Source organism: Balaenoptera borealis (genome assembly GCF_965194805.1).
Source record: "Balaenoptera borealis genome assembly, chromosome: 9".
In the NCBI taxonomy this organism is placed as follows: Eukaryota; Metazoa; Chordata; class Mammalia; order Artiodactyla; family Balaenopteridae; genus Balaenoptera; species Balaenoptera borealis.
Window position 1 is genome coordinate 102,092,749 of NC_138873.1, and position 18,188 is coordinate 102,110,936.

The 18,188-nt window shown below is 41.5% G+C and overlaps 1 pseudogene across 1 annotated transcript; it reads left to right on the top strand.

Moving 5' to 3' along the window:
• The first annotated feature begins 8,062 nt into the window (after positions 1 to 8,062).
• Positions 8,063 to 14,220, top strand: LOC309634684 (porphobilinogen deaminase pseudogene; annotated as a pseudogene). Its single transcript has one exon. The product of its transcript is annotated as a porphobilinogen deaminase pseudogene (transcript).
• Positions 14,221 to 18,188: the final 3,968 nt, after the last annotated feature.

The window sequence follows — 18,188 nt, forward strand, 5'->3', positions numbered from 1 at the left end:
ACAAGTTGGTGCTGAATTTTTTCTCCTGTCCTAGACTAGTGCAGAGCTATACAGAAATAAGAACTAAAATATACTTCAACTGGATATAGAGTATTCCAGACAGGAAACAGGGGCTGATTGATATGGCAGGAACACTCTTCTAACATTTGGGCTAATGGTAGTTAAATAAATCCCCCAAGCTCTGATTAGGCAAGAAAGAGGGAGAAGAGGCAGCGTAGGTGGCCTAGGCTAAAGTCCGAAAATATTTTGAGCAGATCAGCATTTAGTCACACACGGGTTGTGATGTCAGCAAGACAGCCTCAGGACAGCCTTCCCAGAAACGGACTCTGAGCAGGGGCTGCCCAAGTCCTGACAAGACCCGAGAGTGCTATAATCAAGGCAGCCATTCCCAGGAAGAGGAGAAGGGCAGGGGGTCTGGAGCAAAGTCGAAGCATGTAGCGTACTGATCCCTTCAGTCTAATATCACTCAGATCAAGAGCAGAGTGAAGGTAAAGGACCTTACTATGTAGAATTTTTTCTTTTTTTTTTTTTTTGACTGCTAGATGTAATAAAAACATAAGAGATAGAGATTTAAGGAGATTCTTCACCAAGCAACAAAATCACTTAAAGTTCACTCAGGTGTTACAGAATTACCTCATAATTATATGACTTTTTGTTGCAAGTTTTCCAAACTGGGTTATCCTATCCTTGCAAATCCAACAGCCTCACTGGAGAAAGCCTTGATGTAGCAGAAGTTGCTAGAGCAGTCTGACAAAACCAGACTGTTCCGATTAACTCTATGACATAACAAATGACCCCGAAATTTAACAGCTTAAAACAACCATTTTATTTGTTTACAATGTGAAGTATCAGTAATTCAAGAAGGTCTCACTTGGGCAGTTCTTGGAGCCCCTCACACAGTTGCAGTCCAGAGATTGGCTGGACTGTAATTATTTGAAGGCTCAGCTGGACGGGATGTCGGCTGAGAGCTCAGCTGGGGCTGCTAGCCCCGCATCTGCATCCTGTCTCTCAGTGCAGCTGGGTCTTCTCACTGCAGAGCCACCGGATTCCAAGAGCCATTATCTTCAGAGGGAGAGTCTCAAGAGCACAGAGAGCAAATGTTCCAAGAGACGGAGGAAGAAGTTGCAAGACCTCTCTTGACCTAATGTTGAAGTCACTCAGTGGCACTGGTGCTGAACTTTATTGGTCAATGAAATCATTAAGACCAACCCAGAATCAATGGATCCCATTGATCTATGAAAGGGGTATCATCTAAATTTGGAAATTGACATCCTTTACTCTGAAGTTATAGGTTTTAATTGAAACCCTTCCTGGTAGTCAAGCCTAGAGGTATGGAAAATAACTTCTCTATGTTTTGTTTGTTTGTTTGTTTCTAACATTCAATCTACTGTTTTGCAATACCAAAACTTTTAGAAGCAACATTTCTCATCCATAGTTTGTGATAATTTTTGAGTTAAAATTTAATATATAGAATTTCAGTTAATCTTCCTTGAAGAAATAATTCAAAACAAAGTTTCTTAAGCTTGGAAATCAGGAAAGACAGGCAATAGACTTCTCTTTGTTACATGCTGTTCTAGTATACTTGGTGTTATGTAGTCTGTTCCTAGTTAATCTCAAATTACCTTTATACAATTAAAAACTCATAATCTTACTTTTAATCAGTTTTTTTTCTTTTGTTCTTCTGTAAAAAGATGTTTCTGATCTCTGAAAGCTTTATAAAGAGTAAAAGGATATTCTTATTTTCCCCAAAATGATGAAATTGCTGTATCTTCTTTCTTCATGGCTAAGAAAGCATTTAAAGTCCACACCCCAAATCAGATGCCTTATTAAAAGGAATTAGAGCTTAAAAGGGAAATAGAGGGTTTCTTTGAAATATGCCTTGGAGGTCTTGTCCTAGACTGTGAAACTTAAAAAATGTTTCATCATGTAAGATCTGGTTCTGTTTTTTCATCCCTTTTTGTTTGCAGAATGGGGGCATGGCGTGATTTTTTTTTTTTTTAAGAATCAATCAGTGGTTGTTTCTTCTTTAGTTTCTTCAATATAAGTTTCTTTCCTCTATGATACTGTCATATTCCTCCTCCCCCTCCTTCTCCTCCTCCCCCTCCTTCTCCTCCTCCCCCTCCTTCTCCTCCAACTGCTTCTCTTCCTCCTTCTGCTCTACATGCTTCTTATATTCCTTTTCCCTTTCTTTAGTATTCTGTATCCTTGAATTGGATTTATATTGAAGGAAAATCAAAACAAAAGAGGAAAAACTAAACATGAATCTTTGTATATCTTCCAGTGTAAGAATTTATGGAATCAAATGCATGGTTCTTCACTGAACCTCCCTAATTTAGAAGTCTTTCAGCTTAGTAGACAGCCATTTAAATTAAACTAAAAAGGCTATTTAAAGCAATGAGGGAGGATTTTAAAAGGTTAGTAAAGTATTAAGCTAAAAGGGATTTAGAATATGTATTAGGTAATAGGCAAATCCATAGTGACAGAAAGTAGATTAGTGGTTGTCAGGGACTAGGGGAGGGGCAATGGGGAATGCCTTAATGGGTACAGATTTCTTTTGGAGGTGATGAAAATGTTCTGGTAGTAAAGTTCAACTCTTGTTTTTGCTAATACTCCTAGGGCCCTAGAACCTGTTCTTATTCTGAAGAAATCCTAAACTTCCATCATCAATCCTAAATAGGTTATGTTACACCATCCTTGTGGGGTTGTGAGAGGTAAGCAGGAAAGAATTGTTCTGAGGAACAAAGAGCCAAAAATAATCCTGAGCTGAAATGACTGCCTCACCACCCCCACGTATGGTTCATTCTAGTCACACAGATGATCATAGTTCATCTTGAATCTGTAAAGATTCAAGAATTTAAACTTATTCCCTCAAAGGGAATTGCAAAAATCCAACACAATCTTGAGTAAACAATTAAGGTGTTTATTAATTTATGAACCAGACACCCTAATACAGACATATGTAGAAAGAATAGTAATAATGGTTTGAAAATCAGAAGATGCACTATGGGATTTTGTTTAGTCATAAAATTCAAGCCGTGTCTAATTTTCATGCACACCTTCTCCCCTATTTCCTATGTAAATAAAGTGAAGACTTAATTTTGAAATTACTTCCCTTTGTGAAGAAAATTGGGTTCTATAACCATCTTCTCTTTGAGCTTGTTTCAAGGCATTGTACTTTATTTTGTTATTTAGGGAGATGAAGTTGAGGAGATATTGCTTGTTTTCCATGATTAACTTCCATAATTTCTTTACAACTAACAGCATTTTTGAAGTCCTAATAGATCAATTAGTGTCCTAGGCTGGACAAAGCTATTTCCTTCCCTTCTGGGAGCCTTGAATGTGAAAATGAAAATATGTGAGAAGATTGCAGTCAAAGAAAGGAGAAGGAGGAGAAGAAGAAGAGGAGGAAGGGGAGGAGGGAGAAGAAGAGGAAGAGGAGGGGGAGGAGGGAGAAGAAGAGGAGGAGGAGGGAGAAGAAGAGGAGGAGGAGGAGGGGAAGGAGGAGCAGGAGGGAGAAGAAGAGGAGGAGGAAGAGGGGGAGGAGGAGGAAGCGGGAGAAGAGGAAGAGGAGGAGGAGGAGCAGGAGGGAGAAGAAGAGGAGGAGGAGGAGCAGGAGGGAGAAGAAGAGGAGGAGGAGGAGGGGGAGGAGGAGAAGAAGAGGAGGAGGAGGATGGAGAAGAGGAGGAGGAGGGGGAGGAGGAGGAGGCGGGAGAAGAGGAGGAGGAGGAGGAGGCAGGAGAAGAGGAGGAGGAGCAGGAGGAGGGAGAAGAGGAAGAGGAGGAGGAGGGGGAGGAGGGGGATGAGGAGAAGAAGAGGAGGAGGAGGAGGATGGAGAAGAAGAGGAGGAGGTGGTGGCAGCTTGCAGAGAGTTGGAGAGGAGATATGGGATCTAGACTTGAAAACTGGTCAAGCACATCCTTGAGATGGGGGAGCACTCTAACAATTCATCAGTGGGAGAATACATAGGCCTCAGAGTCCTAGAAGTATCAAAGAAGTCTGTTGGATTTACACTTTAATTCAAAATCAAAACCACCTCCATGTGTGTTTCCTTTTTTGACTTCCTCCTCTCTAGGAAGTTTCTGACTACCCCCTATTAGGAAGTCCCTATCTAATACCTTCCTTAGCCAGCTCTGTACCACCCTTAGCTGGTCCCATTGGGATGGCCATACAAAGCCAAGCAACTTTGTTCTGTCCCTTCTTTGTATAGCCATGTCATTACCATATGGGTAGAGGTTTGATGGCCTTTGTACTTACTGTTTCTTCTGCAAGGAAATGCTCTTCCTAGATGTGCACAGGGCTCCCTCCCTGTCACAGGATGGGTTCCCTAGGAAGCCCACTCTGAAACAGGCTTCTGACCATTAGATGTGAATATTTATGGGGGGTACACTTGGAATCAGCTGTGAAAAGAAGGGAAAGGAAGGGAGGTAGTGTTAGCAGCCTCAGCTAGCCCTGGGGGGAGACTCCGAAACAGAAATCTCCCACGACGTAGGTCCTGTTTGGGCTTTTCTATCCCCACCTTGATGAGTCATTGGACATGGGCCACCTTCAGGAAGGACACGGCCTTGAGAGAGGCTCCTGGCACCAGAGGCCCCCCCCAAACATTCCGAGGCTGAAGGTTGTCTTTTGACAGCTCTCCAGCACCTGGGGCAGAAAGTCCTTCTTTGACGGGGGACCTGGGTGGCACACGTCTGCATCCGTCACTTCATACAGACTCTTCATAAAGGTTACCTCCTCAGAGACGCCCTTCTGACCATCCTTTGAACTACTCCCATTCCCAGCCCCCAGATACTGAGATCAGGGTGTCAGCAGGGTTGGCTTCTCCCGAGACCTCTCTCCTGGGTGTGTATATGCTCATCTTCTCCCTGTCCTCACATGCTCTTCTAATCTATCTGTGTCCAAATTTCCTTTTCTTATAAGGACACCAGTCATACTGGATGAGGGTCCACCCTAATGACCTCATTTTAACTTAATTACCTCTTTAAAGACTTTATCTCCAAATGCAGTCACATTCTGAGGTACTAGAGGTAGGGCTTCAAAATTCAAAATATGAATTTGGCCGGGGGGGTTAGAGCACAATTCAGCCCATAACACACAACAGACTAAGTTTCAAGGTTAGCCAAATTGATGTTAAAATTAATGTGTGTACCATAAGATGACCCTAAAATAAATAAGCATCAGCTCACACAGAAAATTCCAGAAGGTTGCCTAGGTGTGAAAGTAATTGAGGGCATGTAAATAGAGAGGCTTACAGGAGTGCTTTCAATCATTTGGCAAGTGGACAGGCTTGGTCTAGCTTCAGAGTCGCACTGCAAACCTGCATTCTACACCGAGGCACATACTAAAAGACGATTTACTATCCAAGACATTGTATTGAAGAATGACTTGACCCCAAAGTGAATAACTTCTGGACCAGTTGTGTCAGTAATACTGTAATAAAGACCAAACATGACTCTATGCTGGATCTATTCCTTTAGCTCTAACCTTTGTGCTCTGTTGCCTGTGCTTAGTCATGCTGGCTCTGGATCTTTTGTAAAAGAATGTTGCCTATAGCGTGAAATATACAGGATAGCCTATTCTCAAGGCTCTGACCTTTAAAAGTATAACACTTTTCCATTCATATAGAGATTAAAAGTTGCAGAACAGAGAATAGTATTTGTCCTGTTGGAGGTTTGCAGGAACATTGTGACCAGACCTATGTGGACAGCTGCAAGAGCAAAGGATTCCAACACCAAGAAATTTGTGACAACCAGCCACACACCCCCCCCCTTTTAGTATAAAAGAAGCCTAAATTCTAACTCGGGGAAGATGGTTCTTTGGGACACTAGTCCATCATCTTCTCCATCTGCTGGCTTTCCAAATAAAGTCACTATTCCCTGTCCCAAAACCTCGTCTCTCAATTTATTGGCCTGTTGTGTGGCAAGCAGTGTGAGCTTGGACTCGGTAACAATATCTTGCTATTATTGTTAAAGTGTATATATATATATATATATATATATATATATATATATATATATATATAATGTCCTTACAAAGGAAATCCTGAGGTGGTTTCAGTATTTTAGAACTGAAGTAGGGGTAAAGTGCTGAGTTAATGTATCAGAATGTAGACACCCTGTTTTCCCCTATCAGCCTCCCTAATCAAACCTTCAGGATTTGAAGGAAATTGTGAATTTCATCCACTTTTTCTTTTTACCTAAAAAGACACTCTTGTCTTTAAAAATCTTGTTTCTTAAACTGTGACCCTTCCCAGCAAAATCAGAATCACCTGGGGTCTTATTAGCAGGCAGCATGGCTCCCCCAGACCCACTAAATGTGATTCCCTGGGGATGGGACCCAGTCATCTGCTTTTGTAACAGGCTCTCCAGGTGATTCTTATATGCAATAAAACTTGAACATTGTTTTTAAAAGCTGATGAGGGTCTCATATACAAAATATTTACTTTGGTGGATAGATTTTTTTTAAAAAACTGCTCCTTAAGATAACAGGAAGAGAAATATTAACAACAATAATAATTTTGTTTTGAACATAGTTGTACATAGTTAGCTCAAAGGCGTGAATGAATACTAAAGTCTATCACATGACTAAGGGCTCTCCCAGCATAGGTAAGAGTGGGAATGGACCTTTCAGGTAAGGTACTCCTGGTCAGTGAAGGTCCCACCTGTCGAGCAGCCAAGTATGTCCTGCTGGGTCAGCTTGCTGGACTCCTGTGGATGCAGCCAGTAAGGAGACGATGAGCCCACCTGAATTTTTACAGTTTGTGACACTTGGCAGAGGAGATGGCATGAGCTTCATCTTCACATTCGTTCCTCTTGCCCCACAAGTTTCATGCCCAGTGTCCAGGCCAGGTAGACACTGCACGCACAGTTATGACAGTTGTGTCATAGCAAGGAAGCTCACGCTTAGAAAAAAAACCCAATCTATTAAAGGAGCTATTAGTAAACCTGTCCATCCACCCCTACAGAAAGAGAGGCAATATCTTTATTATTATGATCAGGAAACAAATCTACCTTCTGACTCAGAGAGAGATATCATTTTTATCACCCTGGACTATCTCCAAGGATAGAAGGAAACCAGCTTCGTTATCCTGGAGAATAAGCAAATCTGCTCCCTGCCTGGAGAAGATCTGCAAATCTCCTTGAACAAAGCTATCAATGTTTTTTGCTCAGAAGACATCCAGATATGCCAGGATTATCTCTCAGCACTACCTTTTAATATGTTTTGCTCTGATGACTCAAAAGTTAGCCTGGGTGTTAGGAGAACTCAAGCTTGTCTTCTTGCATTGACTCCAGAAGGTAAATCTATTTAATACTTTGTATAATCATGAACTCAGGCTTCAAACTTTTTAAGTAGTGCATCCTGTATCTCAAGCAGAATCTTGCATGTAGCCTCAATGTATAAAACAGATGAAAGCAGAGGAGATGAGGTGAAGCTGTCATGAGCTGGGACTTCTCCTCAGCCCCTTTACCTTTATCTCCCTGAGTTGGATTCTGGATCAACTTGGCCTCTGAGCAACCTCAAAAGCTCATATCCCTCAAAATACAGTTGAAAACCATCACTGTACTAAAAGAGTGATTGCTGTTTTATAATTGCTAGCCCTCCTCAGCAGGTTGGTAGGTTATCGTGCAGTGAGAAAAGGGATTAGGGTATGAGTAAGTAACAAACAGTTCTTCCTGGCAGCAGTGGAGGGGAAAGCTGGTGGTTTTAGTCACTAAGTCATGGAGGAAAATAGTTTAGTTTCTGTTACAGGAAACATGTCCAAGCATGTCCATAAAGGATAGTGGTCATCTCTGTACCCTTTTACTTACTTATTCGTGCATTTATTTTTTTCAGCAAGAATATCATATCGATATTGATAACCTACTAAATACCAGATGTAGTGTTAGTGTACAAAAGTGAATAAGACATGATGCCACTAAAAGGAGGGATAAATAGAAGCAAGTATTACATCAGTAAAAACTAAATTTTTACAATGACAACATTACATACATGTGCCGTACGAGGGTATGATGTGTTTCTATGACATCTTCTGCTAGTTGACTCTTTCTGCCTGAGACGGTCTGCTAGTTGACTCTTTCTGCCTGAGACAGTCATCAGAATATGTGCAGCAATTCCTTGTGTTGGAGAAGACGGAAAGCCTTGAGGGACACTTTTTTTTTTTTTTTGGCCACGAAACGCGGCACATAGGATCTTAGTTCCCAGACCAGGTATTGAACCTGTGCCCCCTTCAATGGAAGCGCGGAGTCTTAACCAATGGACCACCAGGGAAGTCCCAGAGGGACACTTTTTAAAATCTACTTGCTTTCCCACTCTGAGGCTCAGCTGGCCACAGGCCAGGGGCTGAGGTTCCTTTCTTCCAAGCCAGTGATTCTGGTTCTTGGACAAGGTGTTGAGGAGCACTGAGAGCAGCAGGGACTGTGACCTCGGGACTTTTTCTGCAGGAAGAAAACAGCCCAAAGATGAGAGTGATTCGCGTGGGTACCCACAAGAGCCAGCTGGCCTGCATACAGACGGACAGTGTGGTGGCAACGCTGAAAGCCTTATACCCAGGCTCGCAGTTTGAAATCATTGCTGTGTCCACCACAGGGGACAAGATTCTTGATACGGCTCTCTCCAAGACTGGAGAGTTTACCAAGGAGCTGGAACACGCACTGGAGAGGAATGAAGTGGACCTGGTTGTTCACTCCCTGAAGGACCTGCCCGCGGTGCTTCCTCCTGGCTTCACCATTGGAGCCATCTGCAAGCAGGAGAGCCCCTCTGATGCTGTTGTCTTTCACCCAAAATTTGTTGGGAAGACCCTAGAAACCTTGCCAGGGAAGAGCGTGGTGGGAACTAGCTCCCTGCGGAGAGCGGCCCAGCTGCAGAGAAAGTTCCCACATCTGGAGTTCAAGAGTATTCGGGGAAACCTCAACACACGGCTTTGGAAGTTGGATGAACTGCAGGAGTTCGGTGCCGTCATCCTGGCTGCAGCTGGCCTGCAGTGCATGGGCTGGCAGAACCGGGTGGGGCAGATCCTGCACCCTGAGGAGTGCGGGTCAGGGGGCTCTGGGAGTGGAAGTTCGAGCCAAGGACCAGGACATCTTGGATCTGGTGGGGGTGTTGCATGATCCTGAGACTCTGCTTCACTGTATTGCTGAACAGGCCTTCCTGAGGCACCTGGAAGGAGGCTGCAGTGTGCCAGTGGCAGAGCATACAGCTATGAAGGATGGGCAACTATACCTGACTGGAGGAGTCTGGAGTCTGAATGGCACAGATAGCATGCAAGAGATCATGCAGGCCACCATCCATGTCCCTGCCAAGCATGAAGATGGCCCTGAGGATGATCCACAGCTGGTGGGCATCACTGCCCGGAACATTCCACAACAAGCCCAGCTGGCTGCTGAGAGCCTGGGCATCAGCCTGGCCACCTTGTTGCTGAACAAAGGAGCCAAGAACATCTTGGATGTGGCACGGCAGCTCAATGATGTCCACTAACTGGTCTGTGGGGCACAGGTGCCTGTGTTGCTGGTGCCCAGTGCCTACATCCCAGCCCTCAGTGCCCCATTCCCATTGTTACCTGGGGGGTGATTACCCAGGGGATTGAACTGCAGGGGCAGTGACTTACAGAGACTTGTCTCACCTTGGGGCCTTGGTGATGGCTTGTCTCCTCAGTAGGTGGGGGCTTAGTCTCTAGAGAAAAACATCTAACAAGCCACAGCCTTTGAATGTAACCAACTCTACTAATAAACCAGATCTGAAGGTGAAAAAAAAAAAATCTACTTGCTTTGAATGCACTGAATCTTATAAACTCTAAATACTTTCATAATTCTTAAATTTTTGTGACCAACTAACCAAATTGTGCATCAGAAAGGCTTTTTCATATAAATTACATCCAGCTGCTTTTCTAACAGGATAATCACAAATAACCTAAGCAGAGAATAATTTCTCCTTAGGGAAGGGCCTAGAAGCTTAAAATTGATAATATATACCTTTTATCAAAAATGATGATAATCTCTACTAAGTGTTCTAGTTATATTAAATCGTTTAGTTTAATTCTCATAATTACTTAATGAGTTAAGTACTGTCTTACTTTTGAAGTGAGAAAAGGGAGAGTCAGGGCTGCTAGGTGATTGCCCAACATGCTACAGGAAGTACGGGCAGGTCTGTCCACTCCCGTTCCCAGGCTCCACAGAGCCCTGTTCTGTGCTTGAAGAGCAGGAAGCCACTGCCAGCTCCTCTGTACCCAGTCATCCTTTCAGCTTTCATCATAAAGGGAAATTCATGTCTTTCATCTTCTCTGACCAGTAAGCTCCCTACATCTTTCCTTTCTCAATAATGTCTAAAGAAATATGAGAATATATGTAACCTGGGGTATGAATTTCCCTTTTTAGTATTCACAAGACTCTTCTGCAATAAAGAAAGAAAATAAATTGGTAGAAGAAATTCAAAGAGTGTTAAATCTTGACAAAAGTTTGAATAGATGAAATAATTTTTATCTTCATGCTGATGACAGAAACTTTGGAAGAAATCACTTGCAGATGAATTTTCTCTTTCAATTTTGAATTGAAAGAAGATAGCAAATAAATGTAGCATATACCAGAGTGGGTAAAATTATATTTATCTTTTTGCTAAGAATCATTAAAGTAACACTGATATACTACTAAACAAAAATGTACATCTTTGGATCATTTTTTAAATATAACAAACTCAGGAATAGAAATAGGTTATAAAATCAATTCATAAACTAGTTTAACCTAAATGAATACTCTTGCTCTACAAAATTTTTGTATAATGTATTCACTAATTACATTCTGTTGAAGATATAAGAGCTTTATTTGCCATATTTATACAATTTAAGGTTCTGCTATGTCTAAATAGCCAGGAATAAGACTTCTCTTTAATTCAAAAACTAAATTAAGTCTATATTTTACTTTTAAAACATAAAAATAATCAAGAAAATGCTATCTGTCCTACAGTTCCTTTTGTTATTAGACTAGCCACTGGGTTTTACTTCAGCGAAAAACCATGAACTGATGCCTTATTGAATGTACTGTTACATAGGAAAAGCAAATACTCCAGCACATGTGCAAAAGATTTCACCAAATGTAAAATATTTGGTTTAAAGTCTTTACACAGCTGCCTGGGGACACCAGTTCACTAATGCCTGAAGAGTGTCTGCCTCCGTCTCGCTTCCAGGTAGACAACAATCATACCTCTTTTCCATCTGCTTTCACTGGTAACCTATGTAAGGTTGAGAGTGGGTGAGCGATTACAGGAAAGTTAAGAAAGAGGGGCAGTTCTAAATAAGAATGCATGATTCCTACCTCTGTAAGCAAATGGACCATTTCTTAGGTTGCTGGCAGATGTTGAGATAAGATGGACAACTTATCAGTCAAGCTGAAGATACAGGGAAAGAAAATCCTTCCTTCCAGTCATTGAGCCTAACATTTAACCACACCCCAACCAGAGTTAGTAACTGTCACATGACAGAGGGGACCGTCCCCTTCTCTGACAGGAACCGCTAAAGAAGTGCCCCTGGCTGGGAGCTAAGAGTCCTCCAAGACCATGGGCCTGCTGGATCCACTTCAGGGATCCACTTCACTGCTAGCAGTTCTCACCTAAGCTGAGAGGCACTAGGTCTTCTCTTTTTAACACATCATAAAATATCAAGAACTTCCTGGGCATGGCACAGGGATGCCTTCCTAATTGTGACAGTTATGTTCCTAATGAATTGCCTCTCATCTGAATTTCTGCAAGTGTCATGTGCAAGTGTGGACTATTCACTATAGATTCATATAGATTTGTATGTTTTACTGCCATTCTATTTCAACTCCAAATTAGTGTCTAATGATTTAGCACCATTTCACTCTTTTTCCTCCTTCTGCCTCAGCTTCTCTCCCATAACCAAATATGTTTAAACTTCCTAAAGTATCTATTTAGTAAATGGGATCGTGTGCATAAGTTGCCCAAAGCAGGAGACACCTACTTCTGTACTGAGTATAGAGGCTAGTGATTTCAAAGTGATCTCAATAAATGTGTTGCCAGCCAGCCCCTCCTTCCAAGCAGCTGTAATATGAGCTTATGCTATATTTAATTTATTAGCCTAGGACAAGTTAACTGCATAGTTTCCACAAAATAGAACATGTTGTTTATAGTAACTACATGTTAATTCCTTTGAACACAGCAGTAATTATACAGGGACTTTGCATCTCTCGACAATCATGTGATTAACTGGTGTTTGGTGTTTTAAGTTGGGTGTGAGGTCAGCATCGAGACAGACAGGGTTTGTGCATCAAAGGACACCTTAGTATCCTCACTCTGTTCCCACGAACTTTGTTTCTTGTTTAATTCTAGCGGCTTTGCACACAGCTCGCTGGGGTAGGAGAGCTGCTGCCCAGTAGCCTTGAAATTTAAGACCAGCACACAGAGGCAACAAACCTTTTCGGGGCACAGAATGCCATGTAATCAAGGAAGACAATATCAGCGTTTGCCCAGTACATACGCATCTATAAAAAGTTCAGTAAACACACAGGTGTAATGGCTTGAGTTTTATGTCTCAACAGAACTTTAAAATCATACTTCAGGCTGAGTACTTCTGAGAAACGATTACACTTTTCAAGATGTTGGAAGGTATGTGGCTTTCAGGATTCTGTCTCATAAAGACAAGAAAGAAGAGTCACTTTTGCCCGAAGTGCTGACTTGGCTTTGAACATCACATTTTACAGAATATTCTGCTCTGGGTTATGTTTACAGCAGTGAACCCATCGGTGCTTTTAATTAACATTCCTCCATTGTCTAATTAATGGTCTCCTCTTTCCTCCCCAAAACCCTTCCTCAGCCCCTCCAGTTTTGATAAGAAAATATACCAAATATACCATTATTTTTCCCTGAATACCCTGTTTTGATTAGTTACTTCAACAGAAATCACTCTTAGGAGAGTGAGGTCACAAAAGGGGAAGTAAAGAAAATGCAAAAGTGTAGAAAGCAGTCATTTCACAAAGCACAGATTTCATACCCAAGGTTAATCAAATGCAATCAGCAGCCTGACTCAAACCCACTTTTTCCCCCCTTCTCCTCCCAACTCTTCAGGTTAGATGGGAGAAATGTTCATTAGATTTCAACCCTGGTGGTTTGGGGTTGGCACCTCTATAGGACTCTCCAGGTTTCTAGTTTAATAACTTAGTTTCTGGCATTTGATCCAGGTGTGGAAGCATTCAGGCCATCGCCCGCGACCCTGACGCCTGTGTGCAGAGGATGTCAGGTCGAGGCCCAGGCGGCCTCGGCCTGGCCTGCACAGTGACAAGGGCCCCTCAGCCATCCCTCCTGTCCTCTGTGTCTCGTAAAGCAAAATCAGGAGCCACTGGCCTGACTTGCCTGAGCCCAGGAAGGATCACTCCTTCTGATTCAGGTATCAGTTCTGTGACAATTCGTTTTCAAGTGGCTCCTGGGAATGATTTCAGAAGTTCTGTAAACTTTGGCTTTATAAAACCAAAATTGCTTTCAGAGGCAGATTTAATTTCCAACAATGGAAAAGGTGAGTCATTACATCTCAGCCTCCCTTGCAGCAGAGGAAGAGAAGAATCATCTCTACCGTCCTTGGATTTCTATATTCACCCCAAAGCAGCAGCCTATAGCAATTTATCATTACAAGTCTTATATATTCACTAAGTCTCAGTGTCAAATATGTACAGTAAGCAGAATATATATGTATTATATAGAGAGATATTTTTCCTTAAACTAGCAAGTTCATTATGACAATAACAAAATCAAAATTAAATAAGATGTAGTGACACAACGCCTTTGAAAATCCTAGCAGGCTATTCCCAAGCCCACAGCTCTCAGTCGGGACCCCTGCTCTCGGCTCTGACCGCAGCCAAGTGGCAGACCTGCCGGCGCAGCTGGTCCAGCCGGGCCACCTTCTTCTGCGAAAGGCTGTCGCCGGGGTCTTTCACTTCCAGCAGCTTGACGTGATGACTTTGGGGGGTTCCACACCACCAGGTCAGGGAAGCCCACTCGGCAGTGTCGGAAGTCCACTGCCAGGCGCCGGCACACGCCGCTGAGGACGGGCCCCCAGGCAGGACACACGATCCTGAGCTTGTGAACAGAAGAGAATGATCCCAGCTGACAAGGGAGGCCAGCCTGCCTTCCTGAGCCTGCCACGCGGCTGCCACCCAGGCCGTCAGGCTCTCCGCAGGGGTGGGCGTTTCTGCAGACGTCTGGCATCCAGTTCATGAAGATAGATAGATAAATAGATAGACGCAATAGAGGAGTAAAAGATTCAAAGAAATGAGAAAAATAGTGGAACATGTCGAGAACATATGTTTCTGTGGTTCAAATTTCTGATTTTAATTATAGATCCACATTTGAAGTTACTTGAGAATTGGCATGCCTCCAATCATTGAAAAGCCCATCAACCAATTTCTAAAGAGAAATAACATTTGAAAATGTTTAAATCATTCTGCCCTCCTTCAAAATAAAATGTGTTAGAGGCAAAAACTCTTACCTTGCTCTGTTCTCTTTACAAATTCTATAGAGTCTGATAAGTTTGTTTATTCATTTAGAGTCTGGTAATAAATGTTTAACATTCCACTAAATTAGATAATATCAGTAGAAGAATTTTCTGAAATAAGATATTTACGGGGAGAATATTGGCTACTGGTTTCAATATGAATAATTCTTTTTGTAAGTTTTCAAGTCTTGTGTTAGTAAATATTAAAGTATCATGCATTGTAAGCTTTTGAGGGAGAGCATGGAGTTTTCACTGTCTATAACTTACATAATAAAATTAATTCAAAAAGAAATAAAAATAAATAAAATTAATTCATTTTCTACTATTTACAAAGCACTGTACTAGACACTTTGAGAATTATACAGATTTTTCACTTAATACAAGCTCTATAAAAAGCAATTATGCTTATAGCTTATGTTTATTGAGCACTTACAAGTGCCAGGCTTTGCATTAAGCATTTACATGGATTATATCATTCAGTCTTCACATTAACCCAAAAAAGTGCTATTTTATCCCCATTTTATAGAGAAGAAATGAGCCTCAAAGAAGCTGAGCAGCTTTCCCAGCATCTCCTGTTTAGCAAGTAGCAGAGCAGAGATGCTTCTGTCCCCAGAGCCTAGGTACTAACAGCTCCACCTCAGATCTGCTCCTCCTCCTCAAAGGTACTTCAGTCTAATGAGAGGATGAGATTAAGGATCAAAGGGAAAATCGCATAAATACTGCCTAAGCCTGAAAACACGCATGTAAAATTTTAAAGCAGTAAAGAATTGCACGCATGTTTGCTAAGTGGGAAACTCACAGGTAATAATTTGTGACTCCTCTTGTATTAGTTTATATGGTTATTTAATCCATACTGTTGTTTAGTATTTTGCATGTATATGAATCCTTTCCTCAACTGGATCCTGACCTTACCAACTGAAGATTGTGTCTTCTATTTTAGGAATCTGCCATAGCTACTAGTGCAATGACACATACATAGTAAATGATTTATAAATATTTGTGGAGTGAATGAATGAAGGAATTACAGGCAATTAAGGCAATTTTGTATATGGCTGTGTGGCGTGGCTCTACTCAAGGGAATGGCAATAGCTTACATGAGAGAGCAAAGGGGTGGATAAGATAAATGAGAAAGAAAGGATAGAGCAGGGAAATGGGCTATAAAAGAAGCAACATTTATGGAGTACTTACTATTTGAAGGGCTTTAGCGGCAGTGAACCACTCGTCACAACAATCCTATGAGGTACTACTATTATTATCCCCACTTCAGAGATGAAACACAGAGAGGTAAATAATTTAACATCAGCCAGGCGGGAAGTCGCTGTGTCAAGAAATCGTGCAGTTTTGTTCTGCCCTTGCCCACAGAGAGGGGCCAAGGGTGCTTTGAGCATCCAAGTGGCCTGCTAAGAGTAAAGGAGAACAGTCAAAGGTTATAACGAAAGTTCTTTCTTGGAACGTCAGAAAGTTATAGCACTGCTAACACTGAGAGAAAGCTGAAATGGGAGAGCACAGGGGCAAAAGAAGCAGGCGTGCTCTTTTTTCCACATTCAGCTTAAGTGGGCTTCAGAACATTCCCAGGAAGTCATCTTAGGAAAGGAAGAGTACAGAAGGCTGACCTGGGGACCACGGGGGTGGGGTGAAGGGAGTTTAATAATAATAAAAAGAAAGACATACAACAACAACTGACCTTTTTATAGCCTTTTATATTTTGTGTTTAGTGAGATAATTAACATGCATTCTAAATTCACTGGCTGAATATGGTTATTCTATTCCCATGTACAAAGTTACTTGACAAATTATTTTCTTGTTCTTCACAGTTCTATAAACTTGTTATGTCTCTAGGTTTGGAGAGAAAAACACTAAGACTCAGAGTTTTAGGGACGTGTCGCTGGTCTCTCCTCTGATTAGAGGTTCAAGCAGGTCAGAGCCTGACTTGGCTCCTTCTTGTCAAGTAGAGTACAATTTAAAGGAAACCCATTCATCTGTTGATAGACTCTTAGGTTCCTTCCATGTCCTGGTTATTGTAAATAGAGCTGCAATGAACATTGTGGTACATGACTCTTTTTGAATTATGGTTTTCTCAGGATATATGCCCAGTAGTGGGATTGCTGGGTTGTATGCTAGTTCTATTTTTAGTTTTTTAAGGAACCTCCATACTGTTCTCCATAGTGGCTGTATCAATTTACATTCCCACCAACAGTGCAAGAGGGTTCCCTTTTCTCCACACCCTCTCCAGCATTTATTGTTTGTAGATTTTTTGATGATGGCCATTCTGACCAGTGTGAGGTGATACCTCATTGTAGTTTTAGTTTTGATTTCAGTTTCTCTAATGATTAGTGATGTTGAGCATTCTTTCATGTGTTTGTTGGCAATCTGTATATCTTCTTTGGAGAAATGTCTATTTAGGCCTTCAGCCCATTTTTGGATTGGGTTTTTTTTTTTTTGATATTGAGCTGCATGAGCTGCTTGTAAATTTTGGAGATTAATCCTTTGTCAGTTGCTTCATTTGCAAATATTTTCTCCCATTCTGAGGTTGTCTTTTCATCTTGTTTATGGTTTCCTTTGCTGTGCAAAAGCTTCTAAGTTTCATTAGGTCCCATTTGTTTATTTTTGTTTTTATTTCCATTTCTCTAGGAGGTGGGTCAAAAAGGATCTTGCTGTGATTTATGTCAGAAAGTGTTCTGCCTATGTTTTCCTCTAAAAGTTTTATAGTGTCTGGCCTTACATTTAGGTCTTTAATCCATTTTGAGTTTATTTTTGTGTATGGTGTTAGGGAGTGTTCTAATTTCATTCTTTTACATGTAGCTGTCCAGTTTTCCCAGGACCACTTATGGAAGAGGCTGTATTTTCTCCATTGTATATTCTTGCCCCCTTTATCAAAAATAAGGTGACCATATGTGTGTGGGTTTATCTCTGGGCTTTCTATCCTGTTCCATTGATCTATATTTCAGTTTTTGTGCCAGTACCATATTGTCTTGATTACTGTGGCTTTGTAGTATAGTCTGAAGTCAGGGAGCCTGATTCCTCCAGCTCCATTTTTGTTTCTCAAGATTGCTTTGGCTATTCAGGGTCTTTTGTGTTTCCATACAAATTGTGAAATTTTTTGTTCTAGTTCTGTGAAAAATGCCATTGGTAGTTTGATAGGGATTGCATTGATTCTGTGGCACATATATACAATGGAATATTACTCAGCCATAAAAAGAAATGAAATTGAGTTATTTGTAGTGAGGTGGATGGACCTAGAGTCTGTCATACAGGGTGAAGTAAGTCAGAAAGAGAAAAACAAATACTGTATGCTAATACATGTATATGGAATCTAAAAAAAAAAAAAAAAAAAAAAAAGGTTATGAAGAGTCTAGGGGCAGGACAGGAATAAAGATGCAGATGTGGAGAATGGACTTGAGGACATGGGGAAGGGGAAGGGTAAGCTGGGACAAAGTGAGAGAGTGGCATGGACATATATACACTACCAAATGTAAAATAGATAGCTAGTGGGAAGCAGCTGCATAGCACAGGGAGATCAGCTTGGTGCTTTATGACCACCTAGAGGGGTGGGATAGGGAGGGTGGGAGGGAGGGAGATACAAGAGGGAAGAGATATGGGGATATATGTATATGTATAGCTGATTCACTTTGTTCTAAAGCAGAAATTAACACACCATTGTAAAGCAATTATGCTCCAATAACGATGTTTAAAAAAATTAAAA